Below are 25,567 nucleotides of genomic sequence, written 5' to 3' on the forward strand. Positions count from 1 at the left end.
TTCATAGCATTTCCCAGACACAGGGGCTGTATTATTGAGGTTTGAACCACTAACCATTTAAGAAATTGCCAAGAATGGGGGGCCAGGGGGAAAGCAGGCACCTAAAATCTGAAGACATGAAAAAATATCACACACAAAATCTTTTGACTGTTTATATAGCACTTGGCAATTTTACTGAAATAACAAAATCCCAGTGTGGACTATAGAGCCCATATGGACAAATGTAGGATTAGGGCCTCTCTTTGCTACTTCCCATACTGGAATATGAACAGAATAACGTTAAGGACAAATATTAAGAACGTCATAAAGCACGTGTTGACTGGGACATTAGTTTATGCATTTATCTGCTTCTCAGATTAAACACAATAAACATGAAGTCTTAAGCAATATTCCAAAAAGGAATGTAACCTCAGGAAGAGAAAGCCAAGTTCATTGCTTAAAAATGGTATGCTAGTAACTTCAAGAACATAGCAAGTGAGGGGTCTAAGCATATACTTAGCCAAGAAATGCAATCAAATTTTCCTTGCCCATTGTCAAATTAATTGAACTACTTACATAGGTGAGGAGACTTCAAAGCACTTCCTGATACTGGCTCCAAATTTTAGGATTTCCATTCCTTTCTGTGATCCCCGGTGACCTTCAATCATTTATTTACAGACAGACAATGATGTGCCTTTGTTTCAACATACAGAAAGGCAGGAACATGGATATTTGATAAGGCCAAGGAGACCCAGCATGACGAAAAAAACATTTTATCCTTGAAGGGAAAAAGCTAAAAGCCAGCCCCTAGTGAAACACGCTGTATATTTACTCCTCATGCAGGGGACAGCCTCATTCATATAGTTCACACTTTCTCACCTCTGGAACAGGGTAAAGCACTATCAGTCTCTGAGGAGGCTGCTGTCAGAGCTCAGTGTACACATATCAACTTCATTTAGCATGATCCTGCCATCTGTGCTGGTCTGAACAACAACCAGCATGATCACACCATTTTTTTGCCACCTGCACAGTGGTTACTGAGCTCAAGCAGGAATTGTTTGAGGGGCATAAACACAAACATTGCTCTGCTCCTTTCTACTTTCCCAGAAGTCCACCAAAAATGTGCAAGCACAAACACATTTCCTACAATCTTAGCTGGAAGGATGCAAACTCCTCCTCTAAGTCTCTCCCAGTGCATGCCTTAATTTGTGCTGCATGGCCAAGTGCAAGGCCAAGCTTTAGGTCACAGAGGAGCTGTACTAAGTGGTCAGTACTGGTGTGCTCCTCTTCCTTTCCACAACAGCTATTCCTCATTGGATGTGATTGATCATAAACATACTAAACTGTTGAATATTCATCTTTTAACACATTGGTTACATAAAGGAACTCTCAGCAATTAGCATTCCTGAATTTGTCTTCTGCAAATTTATTTTCTCAAATAATTTTTTTGCATGATTTATTAAAAAATAAAGCCAAACACTTGGTTCTTAGATCCTGACCCTCTAATCACTCACATATGTGCCCATCTCTCACATGTGCTCTTTGAGACTCCAGTAGTCTCAAATTGTGATTTATCTTGTATAACTAATGCTTCTAGGTTTTTTGGTGCTGACAGTATGATTTTTCACTTACTTTCCTGTCAGTTTCCAAGTACTGCATAGATACCTTCTCTATCTTTCTTCCCTGTAATAAATAGTTGTAGTAGAAGTTGTAAACTTGGAGGTCTCTTCCAACTTAGATGATTTTGTTATTCCGTGAAAATTAAGACCACAGATACTGTAAAGATATTTGTATTTTCCATAGCAATCTGTAATTTGCCTGTTTATAAATAATTATTCCATTCCTTCAAATAATTTACTGTTCTGGTTGATCTTTGAGACCTTTCTGAGCTAGTACCAGTCCAAGATGGAAGTAAACCATGCTTGGCTGATAACTTGGATCCATGATTTAAACACCATTTTTTCATCCCAACCCTCAAAGTATACTCAGGTTGAGTAGATATATATTTTCATTACACCTCACTTGTGTATTCATTGTCCACAGAACAGAGGGGGTTATGGTTGATAGTTATTTCTTTGGTCTTACCTCTTATTTGTCCCACTCATCCTGTGGGAGAGCTCTGTGGGCTTCTGTAGTTCCCTTTCTCTGTTCTCTCCTCTGAATCTGTCCTTGTGGCTCCAATCCTACTTCTCCATTTCCAAGAGAAAGGAACTTGCAGTCCTTAAAAAGCAGGAATGCACTGACAATTATTATGTTCTGTGTTAGAAGCAAGAGCTTTAAAATGTATTTTCTCCCACATACATTATTCTTAAAGCACAACATGATTTTTAGACTCTCTCCTTATTTGTTTATTTTTAGCACATATCAAAACACAGCAGTTCTCCCTCCACGATATATTTGACAAAGTTACAGAGACTTTCCAGGCCACCTCAAAGCAGAGATTAATCCAAACAATTTAAACCTCTCACTGTTCCACAGGAGGATGGCATTCGATTGGGTTATTTAGGGAGGACAAAATGTTTTTGTTGATGAGAGAGATGAAATCCTTAGAGAGTGAAATCAATCTTATGTAGAAACCCTGGAGCATTGATCTTGGTGTACATTGACAATTTCTGGTTGTTTAGCTATTTGGAATGACCACACAAAATGAGTAAGTTGTTATAGTTTTAAGGTTTGGGTATTTATTGGCAACCCCAGTGCTCATATGATTAATCACACATTCAGACTGTGAGCTCAGTGGAAATTGACTGCAACGCAGCAGAAACAAAGTTTTCTGTTATCATTGTGTAATAAATTGAAGCTATATCCCTAAGCAGATTTGTCTTCAAGTTTCCAATTTGCCTTGTTAAAAGTGTTGTTTATACAGTAGTTAGCAAAAATGCAAGTAATTACACACAGAATTCATTCTAAGTGATTCTGTATACATTTTTTTCTCTTTATTGGTTTTCTATCTTCATTATCCAATATTCTGTTATACCTAAGCATAAACCGCATTCAGGAAAAATCAAAAAATAGATGGGCCATAAAGAAAGCACTTGCTTGTATTGAGGGCAGCATTTCTTGGATATAATGCTACCAGACAAAGCCTTCTGAACAAACTGATCCAAATGCAAACATCCTTTAATAAACCATTTTTCCCTTTGTAGTTGTACTCTCTGATGCTTACCAGTGAGAAGTAGAACAGAAGGACAAGCATTTTGGTTTACATGTTGTATTTCATTTAACAAAATAATATTTATGTAGAAAGTTTGAACAAACATTCTTTCAAACACTGCTAGGCTTTTACAAACACTTTTTGCATTGTAAGAATGTCTGTTCCATTTACCAAAAAACATATGGAAAAATAAAAATATAGCTATAATTGGAAATTGGAGAGTGATTTAGGGAATGCAAATACTGAGATAATATATTTAAAATGAGAAGTGCCAGGTAGAGAAATGTACAGAGTCTGCAAAGGAAGGAGCTACTCCAGCTATGGTGCTGGTAGAGACCTGTGCTGCCAAAGATTGATAATGCTTTATAGCCTTTCACACTTGCCAGTGGGATCTCACTATAACCTCAAAGAAGCAGTTACTAGGATGTACTTACTCAAGATAAGAGCAAAACTGTGGAGCAGAAAAGGTAAACCCTGGAAGGCTGGCCTTGTGCTTCCCTAGAGAGGCTTACATACTCGTAATGTAGAGAAACTATATCCAGATCAGGAGAGACCTAATTACAGAGCTCAGAGATGTTAATGACACACAGAAATTTACATGCAGCTGAAACTATGAATATCTCTATGCCAGCAGTCATATCTCTACAGGACTGACTTCTGAACCAATGTGCTGTAATCTGGGAGCTTTTTCTCTAAGGTGGAGCCTTTCAAATAGTCATAGACATTCATTTTTTAAGTGTACAACACTCACCATAAGCCTCTTCTAAATTTTATTGAACAGGACCTTTTTATTTTTATTTTTTTAGTTTTTCTCTATTTCTAATTCATTCTCCTATGCCACCTCTGAAAAGGGCTTGCAACAATAATTCTTCACATTTGTCCTTCCATCTTTTGATCTCAAAATCCTGTATCTGATTTGGACACAGTAATCTCTAAAGCAATGAATACCCTTTTTAATTTACTGACACCTTTTAAAGACAAAATTTATGAATGATTTTTCTTAGGTTTCATATTAGAAACCTATTTCATAAAAAAACCTATTTCATTAGAAACCTATTCATTATTTTTTTTTTAATGCTTATATTTATTTTGCCAATTTGTGTAACACTGTGGTTGCCTAGTTGACTGACTTTTATGTTCCTTGTTTCTCTTTAGCTTCAGGAAAATATCCCTATATCTTTACCTGTAGTGGAGATAAGGAGTTGTCACAGCTGCTGTCCATGCACTCCTCAAACCAGAGAGTACTGTAATAAATCCTGTTTTATTTTATGGACAAATAAATGCTGAGGTAAAATATTCAAGGATCGTTGCTTGAATACTTGCCATAGCAGTGCTACTGTAATAACCACTATGACATTAATTTACTGCAATGTGCCGTAGGAAGAAGGAAGAAGGAGGGAGAAGGGCATTAAAAGAGAAAAATTACTCTTCTTCGGATTTATTGGGATTGGCCTTCCTCATTTTCAGCCATCATTAGTTGATTAGGTGCTGATGACAGTATGGACAAGTGTGCTAGAATAGTTGGCTAAGAAAAGCCCTAAAGGTACTCTGTTAATTGAGATGATGTTCATATTGTACTTACTGAACATAACTGCAGACAGTGAAATAAGAGCTTAAGTGTTGTGCAACAGACCACATGAATGTTCACTCATTATTAGTCTGTAAAGGGGTGAAAACACTGTATATAGGTTACTGTTACTACAGAAAAAGAGATAACATTAAAAACTGGAGTAGACTTGTCTTTTATACAGCCTTCTGGGAGGTGTTGAGAAACCTGCCTAGTGTTCCATAGTTCCATTAGGGAGACATTGCTTTATCAAGGGAGCTGAAAATTTACTTATATCTTCATCTTCTAAGAGGTATGCACCTGAACATGACAAAATAACGAGATTTGCTTACTCACTAGAAGCTTACGTGTTATTGATACTCTCGGTGCTTATATTCCACCTACTTTAAATTTTAAGGTAATTTAGAGAAAATGGCAAAGAAATGCCACTATACTTCATTCGATCTTGTTTGTGAAATGTCAGCATTATACAGGAAGAAAGAAATGTATGCATCTCTACATAGAACCTGCAAAGCAATAGATAATTGGATTCAACAGTGACGTTTTGGTAACAATGAGAATGCTATATTACCAATAACTGCATGATATTAAATAATTTCATATGGATATTAGTCTGTTTCTTGCTGTGGCCAGGGTGAATTTCAAACTTCAAAGCGGGAGATAGACTTGTGGAGTCACTCCCTGCAGGGCCTCAAGGAGAGGTATCGAGGTGAGACACCCCAAATGGGGGTGGACCCCCTGCCCTGTTGCCGTCGGGCAGAGGGAGGGGATCTGGGAGTTGAGGAGGAATGGAGACAGGTCCCTGCTCGACATGGCAGGCGATGCCCTCCCCTTCCGGCCCCATCTTCCCGGGTGCCCTTACGAAACAGGTTTGAGGCCCTGGAGCTTGACAGACTAGTAACTGAGGAAGAGGTAGCAAGTGTTCCCCGGAGGATGCCTAGGGCGAGGAGGTCGACTTCACGCCTCAGGACTGCCTCCATCAAGAAAGACAGGAGGGTTATTGTTGTGGGAGACTCTATCCTTAGGGGAACAGAGGGCCCTATTTGTCGGCCTGACCCTACCCGTAGGGAAGTCTGCTGCCTCCCTGGGGCTCGGGTGAGAGACTTTGCCAAGAAAGTCAAGCACCTGGTACGGCACACTGACTACTACCCGCTACTGGTCTTTCAGGCTGGTAGTGATGCAGTAGCAACGAGAAGTCCGAAGGCAATCAAAAGAGACTTTAGGGATTTGGGGCAACTACTTAGAGGATCAGGGGCGCAGGTTGTGTTTGCCTCTGTCCTTCCGATAGGGTGTGCTGTTCACATAAACTTGTGGCTTCGAGACTGGTGTGACCGGCAGAACTTTGGGTTCTTTGATCACGGGAAGGTCTATGCTACACCGGGCCTGATGGCACCAGATGGGATGCGCCTCTCTCGGAGAGGGGTAAGGATCTTTGGTCAGAAGTTGGCAGGGCTGATACTTTAAACTAGAGTCGAAGGGGGAAGGGGCTAAAACCAGGCACGCCGGTGAAGACCTAAGGGATGGTACGCTAGAATCAGAGGGGCTGTGTGCCAGTGAGGTCCTTTGGTTAGATCCACAAGGTGCTGAGTGTAAGGAGACGCACCTGAAATGCTTCTACACGAACGCACGCAGTATGAGGAATAAAATGGATGAGCTAGAAGTACTGGCCCAGTCCCGCAACTACGACATCATCGGCATAAGCGAAACCTGGTGGGATGAGTCCTGTGACTGGGGTGTTGCGATAGATGGTTACAGGCTCTTCAGGAGGGACAGGCAGGGTAGGCGAGGTGGTGGGGTGGCGATGTATGTGAAGCAGGGGCTGGACTGTGTGGAACTTCAGGTCGGCGATGGCAAAGTTGAGAGCCTCTAGGTAAGGGTCAAGGGACGAACGAATAAAGGGGATGTCGTTGTGGGAGTCTATTACAGACCGCCTGGCCAGGACGATAGCGCCAATAAATTATTCTTTACAGAACTAAGAGAGGCCTCGAGATTAACTCCCCTTGTCCTTATGGGGGACTTCAACTTGCCAGGCGTTAACTGGGAGTGCCACACGGCTGACACGAGCAAGTCCAGGAGGTTCATGAAGCACCTAGATGATAACTTCTTGGTGCAGGTGCTAACGGAGCCAACTAGGAAAGGTGCCCTCCTAGACCTGTTGCTAGAAAACAGAGAGGGTCAGGTGGGAGATGTGGTGATCGGTGGCCGCCTCGGTCATAGCGACCATGAAGTGGTTGAGTTCAAAATTTACGGTGACAGAAGGAAAAGTGCCACCAAAACCTCACCCCTGGATATGGGGAAAGAGGACTTCAGGCTGCTCAGGGAACTAGTCAGCAAGGTCCCCTGGGAAACTGCTCTTGAAGGCCTCGATGTCCACCAGTGCTGGTCATTCTTTAAGCGATGCCTCCTAGAAGCACAAGATCAGGCAATTCCTAAATATCGCAAGTCAGGCAGGCGGAGCAGGAGGCCGGCGTGGCTGACCAGGAACATTCTAATGGAGATTAGGCAGAAACAGAGTGTTTCGCTACTGGAAGGAGGGCCAGGTGACATGGAAAGAATACAGGGATGCTGTTCGTGTTTGTAGGAAGAAAATTCGTGTGGCTAAAGCACACCTAGAGTTGAAGCTGGCTGTGTCTGTGAGAGAAAATAAAAAGGGTTTTTTTAGATATGTGAATGGAAAAAGGAGAACTAAAGAATACATAGGGCCGCTCCTTGATAGGGAAGGTCTCCTCACAGACAATGACATAGGCAAAGCAGAGATGCTTAACGCCTTCTTTGCCTCTGTCTTCAATGCCGATGATGGGCTTTGGGACCCAGGGTGCCCTGAGCTGGAGGACTGGGACGGTGGGGATGACAAACTCCCAACCGACCCTGAACGTGTGCGGGATTTGCTACTCCACCTGGATCCCTACAAGTCCATGGGTCTGGATGGGATTCATCCCCGGGTGCTGAAAGAGCTGGCGGACGTCATCGCGGAACCTCTCTCAATTATTTTTCAACGATCCTGGGAATTTGGAGAGGTCCCGGTAGACTGGAAGCTGGCAAATGTTGTGCCGATTTTCAAGAAGGGTCAGAAAGAAGACCCTAGCAATTACAGGCCTGTCAGTCTCACGTCAGTGCCTGGTAAAATCATGGAGAAGATGGTCCTCGAACTTATTGAGGCGCACCTGGGGGACAAAGCAGTCATTGGTCCCAGCCAGCATGGGTTTGTGAAGGGTAGGTCCTGCCTAACTAACCTGATTTCCTTTTATGTTAAGATCACCCGTATGGTGGACCAAGGGAAACCAGCTGATGTGATTTTTTTGGACTTCAGCAAGGCTTTTGACACGGTTTCCCATAGGATCCTACTGGACAAAATGTCCACCATACAGCTAAATAAAAACATCATACGATGGGTGAGCAATTGGCTAACAGGCAGGGCCCAAAGGGTTATGGTAAATGGGGCTGTGTCAGGCTGGCGGGCGGTCACCAGTGGGGTCCCTCAAGGCTCCATTTTAGGGCCGGTACTTTTCAATATTTTTATAAACGATCTGGATGTAGGAATAGAAGGTATTTTGAGCAAGTTTGCTGATGACACCAAACTTGGAGGAGTTGTGGACTTGAATGAGGGTGGAAAGGCCTTGCAGAGGGATCTGGATAGGTTGGAGAGCTGGGCGATCTCCAATCGCATGAAGTTCAATAAGAGCAAGTGCCGGGTCCTGCACCTGGGACGGGGAAACCCTGGCTGCACGTACAGACTGGGCGATGAGACGCTGGAGAGCAGCCTAGAAGAGAGGGATCTGGGGGTCGTGGTAGACAGCAAGTTGAATATGAGCCAGCAGTGTGCCCTGGCAGCCAGAAGGGCCAACCGTGTCCTGGGGTGCATCAAGCATGGCATCGCTAGTAGGTCAAGGGAGGTGATTGTCCCGCTCTACTCTGCGCTGGTGAGGCCTCACCTCGAGTACTGTGTGCAGTTCTGGGCACCACACTATAAAAAGGACATGAAACTATTGGAGAGTGTCCAGAGGAGGGCTACGAAGATGGTGAAAGGCCTGGAGGGGAAGACGTACGAGGAACGGCTGAGGGCACTGGGCCTGTTCAGCCTGGAGAAGAGGAAGCTGAGGGGAGACCTCATCGCAGTCTACAACTTCCTTGTAAGGGGGTGTCGAGAGGCAGGAGACCTTTTCTCCATTAACACCAGTGACAGGACCCGCGGGAACGGGGTTAAGCTGAGGCAGGGGAAATTTAGGCTTGACATCAGGAGGGGGTTCTTCACAGAGAGGGTGGTTGCACACTGGAACAGGCTCCCCAGGGAAGTGGTCACTGCACCGAGCCTGTCTGAATTTAAGAAGAGATTGGACTGTGCGCTTAGTCACATGGTCTGAACTTTTGGGTAGACCTGTGCGGTGTCAAGAGTTTGACTTGATGGACTTGATGATCCTTAAGGGTCCCTTCCAACTCAGGATATTCTATGATTCTATGATTATCATGTTCACCTTGAATGCATTCATTTACAGGGCATAAGTCCTTGGAAATATCAGAAACAATTTATACAGAAGTCTGTAAACTCATAAAATGCAGCTTTTATTACAGACAAATTATTCCTATTCATGAAATTCTAGTATCAATTTTGTTAAAAAGAAGTATTTGTATTTATTAATGTAGTACAGTAGATCACCGGGGCCTAATTTTAAACACTCAGCCTTTGACATGGTGAATGGCAGAACCTTGCTTTCCTGACCCAAACAGGAACTTACTTCCTTTGGTCATTCATGAGCTAGGAATTTCTTCTCACTGTATCAAGATACAGTATGAAAAATCAGTAAACTAGGAATACTAAGAAGCATGAATCAAAAAATTGCACAGAACCTTATAGTATGCATATTAGGAACAGAGTACAGGGGGCCAGAAGAACACAAAAACCACATGATTTCTGACTTAACTTGTGCTTTAAGTGCTTTAACTACATAGTCAAATCAGTAATTACATACCATCGTTGCCAATGGTCTCTAGTACAGTTTTCTTATGGGATGCCATTAGCATTCAACAGCTTCTTCTGCCATCAGATTCTTTTTACAGTAAATATGGTTCTATTTTTAATGCCCAGTGAGATAATAAATGGCATCTCCTTCTTTCACACATCTGTGACTTTGACATTCAGCTCACTGGGTAGCGATTGATCATGTTATTGGGTATCTAGATACAATGTGATTTCTTAGAGATATGGTTTAGTGGAGGACTTGTTAGTGTTAGGTCAGAGGTTGGACTCGATGATCTTGAGGTCTCTTCCAACCTAGATAATTCTGTGACTCTGTGAATGTGGCAGCATCTCTAGCAAAAGGCTTTGAAACTTAAGAAAGTAGTCTTAGGGAGCCACAAGAAAAATGGAGAATATTTGAAGAGTTAAGATAAGAATCAAGACATCCAAAAGAAACATGAGATTCAGGATCAAAGACGTGTAATACTCTCAAAAATGTTAGCGTAAAAATACCCCTTTAAAATAGTCATCCAAGTAAGCACTAACAAGATCAAGCTTTTGCAGTTTGTATTGCCTGGTTCCAAAATCATTGTGATTTTGGATTCTTGTGTTACTGTCATAGCAGTGACAGAGAATAGATCTGTTAAAAGTGTGCTTTACCAAGTCCTATCAACTAGAAGAGTGACATTTGACAGGTTTTAGATACTGTTTCCTATTGCTACCTCAGAGGGATGAAACAAGAAACAGACCTACAAGACCCAAGCATTCACATTTTCACCAGGTCTTGTAGTTGGCCAGGCACAATGCTGTTCATTGTATGCACTCAAACTTAACTTCATCTATGCAACAGATGTACACCAACAGAGTTTTGCAAACAAACAGGTGCCTTAGGAGTGATGAAATTCAAACTGAATTTCTTGCAATGCAATGTAAGATGGTATACATCCATTTGATATGGTTGGCCACTTTTTCCCCATGCTATCGTTGATATCAAGGGAAAGATGAGATTTATTCCACCTCATGGAGTGTGACCATGGTGTTTCAACACTTCCAAAATCTTCTTACATGTTACTCTCATCCAAGATGACCACCACTTCCTAATGCTCCTGAGCAATGGGAACTCAGCTTCCCTGCCCTGTTATTGCTCCTGGGAAAAAATGAGGCCAGTCTCTGTGATCATAGTCTCCTAAACCCTGCTTAAGGACAGCTGAAGGAACAGAAAAGTATAGAAAAGGAAATGGTATTATGGGAATTTATAGGTAGACAGAAATTGTAGCAGGAAGAAAACAGTGAAAGCATTATTGGTATAATGTCTATATGTCTATAGGGAGACATACTCAGATATCAGACTACAGAGGAGAAGCTATTAAAGTGATGTAAATCCAAAATTATAAGAAAAACACATCATTGTGTTTCTAAAACTGTATCTTGCTGAGTTGTAGAATCTTCTAAACCAAAACAAGTTGCGTCTCTGATGGCACTCCCAAACAGCCTAGAGAGATTAGCAGCGTTTGATAGATTTTTATTTTTTGGCAGTGTTCATATTTTGTGAAAAAAATAACATTGCCCTTTTTAATAGCCTCTTTGCTATATCTGTCTTCACTGACTTTTCTGAGAGACCAACCGACTGGGTGTCTGCTACATTTCAGAACATCATTGGCTTCTATTTTCTTGTTTTGTTTCATTTTTCTATCTCCTCTTACTCTCCATTAAGTATTTCTAGGCTCACTAGAACACCACACCTTTAGGCAATATCTTGAGCAGCTGCTATAAAAACTGATAGTGTTTCACAATGTTCATCATTCCCATAGCACTTTTCCAACTACTAACCCAGTAAATCTTTTTAATACTGTAACATATTTTTATTTTATTTTTTTTAAATAAGCAGGATATACAGACCATGAACTTGGAACAGGAACATGTGTGGTATTTTTTTCTTAATTTCCTTTCATGGTCACTATGTATAAATAGCTGTGACTATAGAAGATCAAATAATTCATTGTTAATAACATTTGTTAATTTATCTCATTTTTTCCCCTCATAGGGGAAACAGAATCCACAGATCCTGAAGTCTGTCACACATTCTCAGTTTCTAAGCATTTATGATTTTGTTTGGGAGAACAATTCTTGGCATATTGTTGGTTCAGAAATTGTTCATTAGGAGAATTTTCTATTGATGCAGTTCATTGAATCACCTATTGCTATGGCTTTACACTAGGCAGCAGCATGCCTCAGTGGCTTTACGCTTTCCATTCCAACTGCTCATTCTTCTGCAAAAGCCAAGGTTATCCTGGAAGAGCCATGCAGTGAACAAAATCAAGGACCCAATCTGTCTGAGGAGACAGTGAAGTATAGAAAAGGATACTGGGGTTTATGGGAATTTCTGGGTAGCATTGACAAAAAACTGCAGCAGGAATGAAGTGAAAGGAGTATAGATAGAGACAAGCTGGTGGAAGAAAAAAGAGGGCATTTCAGCTGGGTACGTTTTCTGACTTAGACTGCAACACAACTTCCCAAGAACCAATGCTGGCAAATCCCAGGAAGAAGCAAAGGCGCAATGGCAGCACTAGACAAGAAAGGGTGACCCGGACTGTTATAGCTATCAAACATGACACAGCCTAAGGCTTGTAGAGTTTGTTTTTTGGCTTTCTGTTTGGTCACACACTAGCTTTTAACACCTGAGAACAGCAACAAACTAATAGAAACTCTTGTGAATATGGTATTCTTGGACAAACAGTACTCCATTCTAAAATTTTAAATATGGAAGATATTTGCAAATGTTTTCCTAAGAGAAGGATGAATCAGCCTCATGATAGCAATCATAACTGTGAAATGAACTTGGATACTGTTTATAGAAGTAGTTGCAAGTACACATATTTTCATTGGCTTGCCTTTATAATTTGTAAATTAATAATAGCATTAATGTACAGATTATTATTATATAAATAGTTTTATGAGACATTAGAGATATTAGAGATAAAGCTGCTATCACTTTTCTAGTAATACACAAAAGACCAAAGAGGACAAATTTAACAATTTCGGTCTGCTAGAGTAGATAACATCTATTATAGCTCATTGCAAAAACAAAATGAAGAAAGGTCTAAAACTATTCCTTAACACAGAGTTCTATACTGTTTTTGAGACAGAATATGACTGTATTGAAAGAGCTTGTCCTTATATTCACACTCCTGAATATTCTTAGAAACCTATTTCTTTGCATAACTGTGGATTAGACTGATGGGAATTAGGCACTGAATTAAAAAATAATAATAATAAATAGAAAAAAATAAAACAACTGTAGGAATTAGATGTATAAGTTCAAAAACCTTTATTTATTTCGGAAGAGGTGTTTGCTTTATAGAAATAGAAAAATTGGGACAGTCTGTAAAATTCTCCTATATTACTCTCTATCTTTACAGTATCTGAATGAACTATGCAAAGTTTTGAAAGGGACTGATGTAGTACATAGACTATTTTAAGATTTTTTTTTCATTTCTCAGTCAGTTTTGTAATGGAAGTTACCTTTTAGGAGCTGACTGTTTACAATATTAAAATTGCATTGCTTCTAATGTGCTGAATGTTTCATTTAGCAGCTATACCATTCTTTTCTTTGAAACTTAACTTCCCTTGGTAAGGGTTATGAGGAAGAATTTCTAGTCCTCTGGACTTACTCCTGAATGAGTTAGGCCTGCTCTTTAGATGTCCTGTCTCACTCCAGTGACTGTTCAGCTGTTCTGTGCCCCCAGCTGCAGGATGCTGCAAAAACGTAAAGGGATGAAGATAATCTTTTTTTTTCCTTTGGCTTACCAAGTGTATATCCACACTGCATCATTCAGTACAGGGGTACTGGTTATATCAGGGTAAGCTGGTTAGCAGCATGCAGCACCCCAAAAGGCCAACATGTTTTTAGAATCTGACCCAACTTGTTTAGAGAAGTAGCATAAATATTTCTGTAATGTAGTGAAAACAACCTGGGGCTCACAGAACAGAAGGTAGAAAGGCTAGAATGGACGTGCTTATGCCAGCTGGAGCTCCTTAGCAGAGGAATTCTCAGAGAATTTTGTTAGGGACCAGTTATGCAGGTATAGTTAGTTTTCTATTACTTCTGTGGTGAATCTGTTTAGAGAATCACCTTCTGTTTAATGAGATTTTTATTTAGAAATTCTTAAAGTACATTTATATAATTCACAAGAACCTGTGATGGAAAATGGTTGGGGCCAAAATGGTTTGGATACGTTTGACCATTATTTAGAACATGTTAAACATACTCAATAAAAAAAATGAACCAATGTAAGTACTCAGCTTAGAAACCAGGAAGATGCTCAAGAATGTGCAGCAAGGTTTGTACAACCAAAAAAACTTTTTTGTGCATGCTGATAAAATAGATTACAGTTGCAATGAAGCAAAACTAAAAAAAAAAAAAATAAATCAAAATAAAGAGCAACACTAGAGCAAAATAAATACATGAATAACCTGTTTCAGTATATGCATAGTCATATTGCAAGAGGGAAACCTGGGAACTGTAGGAACTAGAGATTAAAAAAGAAATAGAATGAAGCAAGGGTTTCTGTTATAAATCACAACTACCTCTTTGCTCTGGGCTCATGGAAGGAGCACTTCAATTTACTGCCTAGCTCATGTTACCTATGGCCACAAGGTTCAGCAGGACACAAAGTGAAACCAGAGCAGAGCAGCATCTTGTTGGGTTACCTTAGCAATCTTCCCTCTTTCTGTCAAATGTCCTGCCATGGCTGTCACTCAGACAATCCTGAAGGACAGTCAAGACATTGCACAGCCTGTTTTTGACATGATATCAAATATTCAGTTAGATGGGTCAAGAACAATGTTCTCTTAAATCTAAGAAAAACTTAGGAGGTGAAGTGGCAGTGGAGGCTGCACAAGCACAGATGTGCCTTATGGCATGTCTAGGTTGTCAGGTGCAGACAGCTGCATCCCAGCTGTGCTTGCCTGTGTAGCCACACAGCTGGAAACAAATCAATAGCACTTCGTAAGCTGCATGATCACACTAGGATAAGACTGAAACAAAAGCATGGCAGACCTGGCTGTGGGATGTGCCTAACGCAACTGGGTGAATACATTCCTGTGCTCCAAAACAGCAAAATGGATAACTGCCTTGCTGAATTGGGGCTAAATTGGGGCTAAAATCTGGACTCTTCTAGTGAAAAAAAGAACTTATTAAAAAGCATTTGCTTTAGGGAACCAGTGACATGCAGACACAAATTAATGAGCACCTATGATAGGAATAATTAAAATGTTACAAAAAAAAAAAAAAAGGAAAAGGAAACAGAAAACAGAATGAATGAGGAAAAAAAGCCAAAATAATTATAATCTTGGGATAATAAACATTTACCAAGTAAATAAAAGAAGTTTCTGAAAGCCTCCATTAACACAAATCTAAACCCTCTGGTGTTCATTCTCAGGGGAAACATTTGAAACAGGAGCACTCAGGAGAATGCAACTGATAAAAAGGAAAATATTCTGATCTCCTGGCTATACAACGTGCTTTGTGTAGATTTTTTTTTATTTTTTTATTTTTAACAGGAAACTTATATCATAATTGCTTCATGATGCTCAGATACCATGGTAATAAGAATGTTGTAAATATCACACCAAAGCCCAGAAAATTCTAGGTAATGTGGATGGTCCACACTTAATGTACCTATTATGCTCTTAACTATTAATAGCTATGTCTAACACCTACACTGCAGCTCAGAAAATACTTTCAGAAGTAACATCATGAACCTGTACTCAAAGGGAATGTTCATACAGGCTAGATCATTTTATGACTCTAAGGACAAAGAATATACTGCTGTGCTTTAGTTCTGAAGATATCAAATAAACGAAATCAAAGAAGGTGGCCTGATTTTTTTTTTTAAACCTCTTTCCCTTTTCCTCCTTATTTTAGTATTTTCTTACAAGAATTGAACTTGTCTTTTGCAGCACTACAGCATGCATGATCTTGAGTTGCAAAAAACTACTATGAACTCCAGACATCTTCAAAGTAAAAGGTGAAAAGGCTGGACTGCAGTTCAGATTAGAAAGATGAGCCTATCTTAATTTTATTGAAAGTACACGGAAATGCTAAAATATTATCATTATTTTATCCACCAGCCTGAACTAATGAAGTCTTAGCATTATCTACAATGAACCTTCTTTTGCAGAATTTACATGTATGTACATGCCCCGCTATATATGCAACAAACTAAAACCTGCATTCTTACTTGTGTAGCACCCGTGTTAAGCCAGACTATGGTTTAAAAGCAACTGTAAACTTGGATCCAAATGTGGAAGATTTTCTTTCTGAAAAGTCTTCATCTTCTTGGGTGCAGACTGCCCTGGAGAGAGTTTAAAGCAGGGGAGCCATGCATTTCCTCAGAGCTCCACTCCCTAACTACAAAAGCTATGCAAATGATACGTATCTTAATTAAAGTAACAACAATAAAATTACTTCTTTTTTTTTTTTTTTCCCCTTTTTTTAAACAATAAGATTAGGATGCCTACTTGGATCTTCCAACTCCCAGAAGAACTTTATATTGTGGCATTATTATTATTTTTCAGAAGACTGAGAAATGTACTGGTAACCTCCCCTAGATAAAAGGATATGATCTTGAAAAAATATAGAAGGCTCATCCTGTTTCCACACTGTCTCTTAAGGAAGTGAGCAGGTGTCTAATATCAAACTCACATGAGATGTCAAACAAAATATCAAGCCCTATCCTAGTTTTTACATATATGTTTTGGTCCAGACCTTTCGGCAGTTCTGTTTCTGTATTCTCTTGAAGTAGGAGAAAGAGTTTTGTTTTTATATATATTTGCATGTGTGTGTGTGTGTGTGTGTGTATATATATATACACACACACACACGCAAATAAGATGCTGCAGGCTGTGATAGGCTATCTGTATTTCTTCATTTTCTTGAAATGTTTGCCAGGAGGTTATAGCTACACCATGTGATGTGGCAGTTGCTAATGTACTGTAACTATATTCTCCTGATGAATGGCAGAGTAAACAGGTATATAAAATATGCATAAATGTCAGTGCATCCGTTAGTACTTCCCTAACACTACACGAAAATTCAATCCTTTCTGCTAAAATTTTCTACCATTTTTTGTCTGCCATGAATATACATATAAACCATGTGTATAAACAATTTAATACATTTACAGCAGCTAAATAGTCTGTGCAAAGTACTGATACATCCTGAAAGAAATCTCAGTTTTATATCTGAAAAATACTGAATACAAGCTTTAAAATTGCAAAAGTATTTTAAATAGGCAATAAATTACTGCACAAATAGTAACCATGTTTTGTCTTTTAGTATAAAAGCTTAAAAATCACGAAACATTAAACTTCTCAATATTGATGTAAGATAGATAAATATCATCTTTGCTTTAGACATGAATAAACAAACATTTTGCTCCTCTTGAGAACCCACTGTAGAACTTTGTAATGATATCCTCACCTCAGCTGTGAAGTGCAAGCAATCTGCCACTACTACAAGTATTAAGATTGCTTTTTGGTGATCTTGGAAAAGCCAAAGAACACCTTCTTCCAGTGCCAGCCCTGAATCAGGCATATTCAACTTCCCTTTCAACTGCAAAAAAAATATTTAGAGTCACAGACTGTACAGAAACAAATGTTTTGGAAATATACAAAAACTGAATAATGTTCTTGAATTACACTGATCTCAGATTATTGTTCAATCCCTCTATAATGTGTTCGCTATTATGTCAATGTATTCTGACAACAACTGTTCACTGCCAAAAGAGTTCTACCTTTGGGAGATATGAGTCATTATCACTATATTTTCCTGCATTATTAATAATCCAAGTTCTTTTACATTCATTTTTTACTTTGTTCTTTTCTGTGTATCACTTCATGCTATGCTAGGAATTGGTAACTATAAGCTTAACAAAAAATGATTAGTCACACAAAAATATCTAAAGATAAAATGCAAAACTTTTCCAAGTGATCATTACAAATCCCCCCTTTCTCTTTCTTTTAAATATTGCTAGTCTAACACATGGTCCCTGCCAAGCGATGCGAGAAAAAGAAAGTTCAGAAAATGCATAGTTTTCAATCTTTGAAATGCATTTGCATACAAAGTGTATCTTTAAGGGGAAATAACTTGACAGTGTCAGTAGCTCATACAGTAGAAACTTTATCACAAATTTTCCGCACATCTAAAAATATTGTCGAACATTTTAGTATTTAACAATATTTATTAAATAAAGGCAGAAGTTTAAAATGACTGGGATATCTGGCTCCCTTGTGTTGTTATATCACATATATTTCCCATTCATTTAACGATTTTTCATCTGAAGAAAAAAGAAAATATATCATCTGAGCTGTCTGACTTCTGAAAGATACCGCTTCCTTAATCCATGCTACAAAAGCAATGGAAAATAAGTTATATATATTTTCCAGAAGAATCTGACATCCTCTTTTGTTAATTACCTATTTCTGGAACAACAATCACTACTTTGTTAATTAAAACTGTCATTTTGTGACCAGCAAGAGTGCATTGTGAAGAACTCTAAAATAGTGATACAAGGTTTGTTAAATCTCATAGTTAAAAGGAAAATCAACACACAATCCTATCCTTCCCTCCTGCCACCCCCCCCCCCAAAAAAAAAAAGTTAAACTTGTAATTTCTATACAAAAACTAGTCCTCAGAAAGGTATCTTTTACAACTAACAGTGATTATATTTATACAATCTCTGAGATCTTTATCTAAGATGATCAAAAAGCAGATTCTCTTCTCTAAGTTACCAATCACATACTTCATTATTACTGTTATTTCTCTAACCTAAGATGATAAAAACAGACTTACAGTCTTTTGGTTATATTTCACCCTATACTTCAGAAATCAACATCTTGCCTGCACTTTGTAAACACTACTAAGGAATGACAGTTTATTTATTCTTACTTATCATTTTGAACAAATGGGTCAGGAAATATTTATATTAATACTATGAATTGAACTCTCATTAAGTATTAGATATAAATCCTTTTTTAATCCACATTTGACCCGCTACATCCCTTTAAAATTATGTTACTAAGTAATACAGGAGCTATAGGATTAATGGGAATATTCAGTTTCTACTAAAAGCCATGTTATGGACTTATATGTAAAAATAAAATAAAAGAGAGTTCTCCTAAGTTATTCTAAGTGATATATTGCAAAATGCGTTAATTCACTTAGAAGTTACTTTTTTTATCTTAAGAAAAAACAATTTCCCAAATCCTACCTTCTCACACAGAGCTTTTCTGACCTTAGGTCAGTATTCTTGTTAGAGTTCTGTGGACTACTAAGGCAGATCAGTAAACTTCATGGTCCAAATTTGGACTAACAAAAACAGTTAAAACTGTGCTGAAGTTAAATGAATTGTCCCTGCTCATACCAATGATAAACTTTGCTTTTTATGGTGCATTAAAGAGGAGAAAGAGAAAATCCTAACAAAGGTTTAATGTGGTCATGCTTCATATATACTTTATCTTAAAACACCTACTTTTGGGGTTTAATTGTAGTGATGTTCTGTGAAGAAATATGACCTTATGGGGCATTTTCAGGAATAGAACAGTCTATATATATATTAAAAGGAAGCAAATGATTCATAACTGCTTAGCGGTCAGGCCTGTGGGGCCATGCTTCCCATGTGAAATTTTTTTTCTGCATTGCAAACTCTTACATTAAATTGTGATAAATGAAGAGCGGAGGCTATTCATACAAATCAATGACTTTAGTGTATGTGTCATTAGCCTGAGAGATGCAGGCAGCGGTCACTACTATAAATCATGTGATGATCTGCTGTCTGCAACTCGATGCAAGCAAGCAGATGCATTAGGAAGGTTAAAGAATGAAATTAATCTGTGCACTTCCTTTTTTTTTTTTTTTTTTTAAGTCACCTGGTCATACAGAAAGAATGAAAATCACGTGACCCAAAGTTAAACCAGCTACAGAACAGTAAATTGGTTAAGTTAGATATCACCTTTCAACTTAAAGTTTATTAAATATTAATAGGATTAATTTGTTCATCATCACATGGAAAGTGAAATATGTAGAATAGGTAAAATCCACCAGTACTCCTCACACAGGAATGGATATTATTAATTGCTTTTAATGTAGACTGTTGCACAAGACAATGTGTAAGAGATCAAGCACACTGCAAAATGTGCTCTGATACTTTTAAGTGCAGCATAGTTCTTTCTTCACATTTTATAAATCCAGTGTTTAGTAACCCGTGGCCATGCTCTCCGTTCCTGTACCTTGGAGTGGGTTATGAATATGAGTCAGGTGGAATGCATTACAGATGATAAAATACATTTCCAGGTACCTGTGACTGGGAATGTTAATGGTGAGAGTGTGCAAAAGGATTCAGGGTCAGTAAAGAAAGATATGGACAATATAATTTAAGATAGGAATTAACAAATTTGGGAAGGCTATATTTGATATAAATGTTAGGCCAAAGCCTTCAGTCTTTACTCAATACTTACTCAAGCAAAATCCCCACTGACTTCACTGACAGATTTCCTGGGATGAGGACTAAATATATCCCAAGAGCCAGATTGTCTCTTATTTTTACAGGGGAAGGAAATGCAGGTACCCTACCCTCTGCTGCATCCTTGGAGATCCTGCAGGAGATCCAGCTCATCTGACAGGTCTCATACACGTCTCCATTGCACTGTAACATTATTCAGTAAGAAGAAAGCCAACACATCACCCAGAAAGGAGGCATGGAGCAGGGCTACCAGCACTCCTGCAAGAATGGCGATACTCAACATGTTTATGCATAAGTCTGCAGAACATTAGTTAGAACTTTAGGATTTGGCCTCTTATAACTAGCACAGACAGTAATAAAGAATCTTAGAAAGGGTTTTTAAAAGAATCTGCTTTGAGCTAGCAGTAGATTAGGGGCACAATTAAGTATGGAAACAAATTAATGACAGAAGCGTCTGCACTTCAAAGGTGCTTGAAGCAGTCTATGTGCATAAACAGTGCAGAACACCTTTATGTGTATGAAGGGCACTATAAATCAATAAAGTATAAGTTAACTTGGACAGTGATAAGTACTGCATGTGCTTAATTCACTTAGTTATCCTTCCAAAAAACAGGATACACTCAATGTAGATGTATTTCAACTGAATTGATAGTAGACCAGGACTAAGCAAGACTAGGGACTAAATTGCTTTTATCTTCAACTATAAGGATGAAGTTACAGGTGAAATCAATGTCAGGAAGGTCTTACTGTTTCTTATGATAGTATACCTACTGTCACTTATAATGAAACATACTAAAATTAATGAAATATACTAAAATTAATAAAATCATCTATCCTGTTATGGCATAAAGTTTTGGCAAGTTAAAAACTAATTACATTAATTTAGATTTCTAAATTCATGTGAGAGACAGAAAAGCACAAGATCTTCTTCATATAATTCTCAGAGACCAAAAATAGTAAAAACTAGACTTGTCTATGAAAGGTGGGAAAGAATTGTAGCCAGTAGATTTAAAATTACTGTGAGTTAATTTCCCCAGTAAAGACAGTTTTTTGGATATTGTTTCACTGCAACTTAATTACTACATTGAATTTGTATGTATTTATTTATATTTGGTAACATTATATTTAGTACACATCATATCCATGTTTTAAGTTAGTTTTTCCCACCATCAGTTGGTTCTCCAATTGATCTCCACCCAGTAACTGGGAATTTGTTACTTTATGTCTACAGCAGTGATTTAAGCATAGTGCAAATATCAGATATGTTAGTTTGCTGGTAGTCGAATTATAATTAGCACACAATTCCTTGACATTACTCTGCAGCCTGCAATATAAACAAAGCTCTCCAAAGTATGATCAGATCCAACTGATAGCAAGGTGGAGTTGGAAGAAAAAGTTATGACAGCAATGCCAGACACACCAATGTAGAAACATCCAGACTCCAAGTACACAACTGGTTTGCCGTAAAGTGGCATAAATAGCTTTCAGCACAGATTATACAAAAACAGATGCAATCATTTAATTCTAAGGAGAGAACCAAATATATCTGACCGAGTGCTTTACTTAAAGTTAAGCAAAAAAATAAACTGAAGGTCTCTGGTGACTGAGCTAAGGCCTTCACATCCAGCTGCAGAGGACGCAGCTGTTCTAGGTTGCACCCTTACTAAGGACCCATCCAGCTCCTACCAAATCAGACAAGATTCTGCCTGGAAGAATCAGCAGTACTTCAGTAAACATATATATTTTTCCCCAATGTAAATTCAGTGATTTAAGGAATTCATAGTATACTTGCTGCTTAATTTCCTGGGAAGTTATGTTTCTGCCATTGCTCCAGATCCCTGACTATTTTCTATGCATTCCTGAAGCAAGTGGGAGCTCTATTTTGAATCTCAATGGAGCTATAATGAAAAAATAAGGGAAGGCTGCCTGTTCTAAAATGCAAATGAATTTTTCAAAATTTTTACTATTATTCTATTTTAGAAACTACAAGGGAGTTCTGAAAATGTTTATCAGCAACATGTAAGGGTGCCACTCCGTGACCATCTGAAAAATGAAATAAAAATTGAAAAACATAGTGTGGATTAAAACGTTCCTTCCTTTTGGAGCAAATCCACACTTCCTTTTTAGTGACTAATTCCTGATTTTTATATCACACATCACTTCTGAGTAAATGCCAAAAAAGAGGCAAAAGCTCTTTAGTCAATTGAAAGTTTTATACTGCAGTTTTAAATCGTGGGTTGACAGGAAACCTGGTTTTAATTTTTTTCTTTTATATGTTACATTAAGAAAATAAAATGTTTCTTACAAAATCAGCTACTTTAACGGAATGTTCATTCCCACATCCAGGTAATTTGTCTGTTTTAGGGACAGTTGGGGGATGTACTTTATATTATATGGCTGAGTTGAGCTCCTTTCAAAAACATATGGTAGCCATAGCAAGAATCACCAGCTACCTTGGTATTTCCTCCCTCACACTGGCCTCCATCGTGCTAGATACTGATTGCTCTCATTTCCAATTAGCTTCAGAGTGAAGGCACTCAATATCTTACAGATTTAGCTCAGTATGTAGGCAAGAGGTTCCTGTTCATACAGCCTCACTTGATCCTCTTATGAGAATAAGGACTGCTTACACAAGGTAGGAGACAGAGCCACACCCTTAAAGAGCAATTATGCCTCCCCCAGGTTGCAAGAACCCTCCTATGGGGTACAAGAGCTAGTAAACTTGTTGATGGCCTTTTACAGGTTGTGTCTAAAGCTCTTTGATGAATAGGTGTTGACATTGCTAAACAAAGCTATTACCAGCAGATTACATCCAGGCACCTGGACAACTTCAGGAGGAGGGCAAAGTAGACCCTTGGACTTGCTGTATATCCCAATTACTAAACAAAAGACTAAAACACAGGGTCATGGATAAAAGTGAATAAATGTTACTAAATTCTTATCTGAAAAACACTTAAGCTTAAAGCTATTTGACGGAGGATTTAAGAGCATGTATGCTTTATGAAGCTGTGGCTACCTGCTTCATTCTCTTGCTCTTATTTTTGCTTTTATCCTTTTAGTCTTGAAGAAGCCTAATTAGAAGCCTGAACAGGGCTCTCTTGCCCTGCCCTTAAATCAGTAATTGGCTTCAGTGCAGAGACTGTCAGGAAATTAACACATCACAACATGACAGCTGTTAATTTTTTCTCCTTATTTGTCATATGAATCACTGCTGATTTGCCAGAGCGCATAACAAATTAGTGGTCTGTAATCAGTGGCCTCTCTCTTGTGTACAGCATCTACTTGTTTTTCCCCTTTTCTCCAGAAGTCCATTACTTCACTGCTTCAGCAGGAATGACTGTTGCTAGGTGTGTCACTGTCAATAAATCAGAATAAGCAAATGCTAAAAGCGCAAGAAGCTCTTTAAACTTTGATGAAGGCTTTTAGTTACATTTTTAAACTTACACTTGGAACTGTTTTTTGTTTTTGTTTTTTTTCAATTTGTCACTCCCTGGCATAATATACAGTCAAGTCTACTTGTATAGTCTTAAGGCCTGCATCCTTCACAATGTAGAGTTGAAAATACGATTTGCAAAGATTAAAAGATGTTTTTTGTGAAGATAATTCTTAAAACTGCAAAACCAATAAATAACAAATAGACACAATGCGCAATGTCATTTTCTTGTTGCCTTGAGTAATATTTATGTCTAATAAGCCCTATATAATATGACTTGGTGTGCTTCTTACACCAACAGAATGATATACATTAAAAAACAAACAAACAAACAAACAAAAAAAAACACCTAAGTCTAAAATGCAAAACAACAACAACAAAAAGGCAAAATTTGAAAAAAAAGTAAGTTAAATTCTAGCCAGCTGGAATGAAGTAAAATACTATCCGAGCATTTCTGCCCCCTCTTTTTTCTAGTTTGTGTGTTTTAGAAATGATAACATATATGACAAAGGCTACGAGAATAGCTTACAATACTGCAACAGTCAGAACACTGTATCTCTGAGCTATACTGAGAACTGCTGCTCAAATGCCAGTTTAGGACAGCTAAACTATTGGTTGGTGCCCTCATCAAATTGCAAACGCTTTGGAAATATGAAGTGGAAAAATAGAACCCTAAGTTATCTGAAATACTTAACTAAATTAACTAGGATGCAAGATACTGAATACGTAATGGGTCTAGTCAAAGTAAAACCAAGAATATGACATTTTTTTAGCTAAAGAAAGTAGTAGAGACTCTATGCTAAATTTCCTAATTTGTATTGAAATATGCTTGAAAAATGCTTCCCAATTTGTATTGAAACATGCTTAAAGTTCAAGTTTTCTGTAACTTTTAAGTGTTCATTAAATAGATAATTTCCTTATGATATAACCTGAAAAAGCAAGATAGTTAAAAGCAAGGCCAATGGAAAATGTGGGATCCTATAATCTAATGTAAAATGCTGCGCAATAATACACAATACATACAGACTGTTTTAAGATTCAAACACTCCACCTCCTCCTCCAGGAAGACATGAAAAGAAAAAAGTATTAGACTATCTTGGCATTTATTATATTTAAGTATAGATGCTTCAAATGGTACCTGAATGCTGTCTGTTTCTGAAGTGCAACCACATGACTCTGATGTAAGCAAGGTCATCTTCACACCAGGAGGAGCAGGGGATCCTAACTCTCTGAGGTCAGGTTTGTACAGAGCTGGCCCTGATCCAGCAAAGCACTTACACACCTGCTTTGCATTTAAGGTAAGCATGTAGTTAAGTGTCTCAGAGATAAAGTGCTCAGCCTTCTAGTGCTGTATGCATATGAGTAAGATTTATTTAATGATTCACAGATATCACACAATGAACTAGTACTCTACAGTACAAGCACCATTACAGTTTTAGTAAGACTGCTTCACAATTTGTAATTTCAACATTCCAAAGTCTCTTCAGAAGGATTTTCCCTGCAGTTAATTGGTGTAAATACATTACGTGTTCATACAAATACAAAACCAATATTTCCATGACAATATCTAATTATTTTAAAAATCTAATGGTTTGGATTATTTTTTCAGTATTACATGTATATTCTTCTACAACTTACATTAAAAAAAAAAGAAGGTTAAACTACTTCTAGCATTTTAAAATAAAGCCTTTTTATTTCAATTCTTAAATACATGTTTTTTCTTCATTAAAAAAAATGTAACCTATTACAGAAATTTTGTTTCACTATTCAGTCTTAAGACTTCTCTTTCTTGAATAAAATGTAAAGTTTACATTTTTTCATTGTGCCTTGGCTTAAAAACTCAACCTTATTATTATTTTTTTTCTAATTTACATTATAGAATTTCCTTAGAATGACCTGGAATTAGTGACTATAAAGTGTGTGTAGTACAGGGTAATTCTACTAGCTTTTTTGACAT

General features: G+C 38.1%; 1 long non-coding RNA gene across 1 annotated transcript; it reads right to left on the reverse strand.

The window, feature by feature from the left end:
• Positions 1-563: 563 nt before the first annotated feature.
• On the reverse strand, positions 564-24,861 carry LOC140003512 (uncharacterized). The gene is made up of 3 exons (XR_011812307.1): positions 24,749-24,861; positions 2,065-2,199; positions 564-673 (listed from the first exon to the last, which is right to left on the reverse strand). It is a non-coding gene; the product is annotated as an uncharacterized lncRNA (long non-coding RNA).
• Positions 24,862-25,567: the final 706 nt, after the last annotated feature.

This window comes from Anas platyrhynchos, chromosome 12, assembly GCF_047663525.1.
Source record: "Anas platyrhynchos isolate ZD024472 breed Pekin duck chromosome 12, IASCAAS_PekinDuck_T2T, whole genome shotgun sequence".
Classification (NCBI taxonomy): domain Eukaryota; kingdom Metazoa; phylum Chordata; class Aves; order Anseriformes; family Anatidae; genus Anas; species Anas platyrhynchos.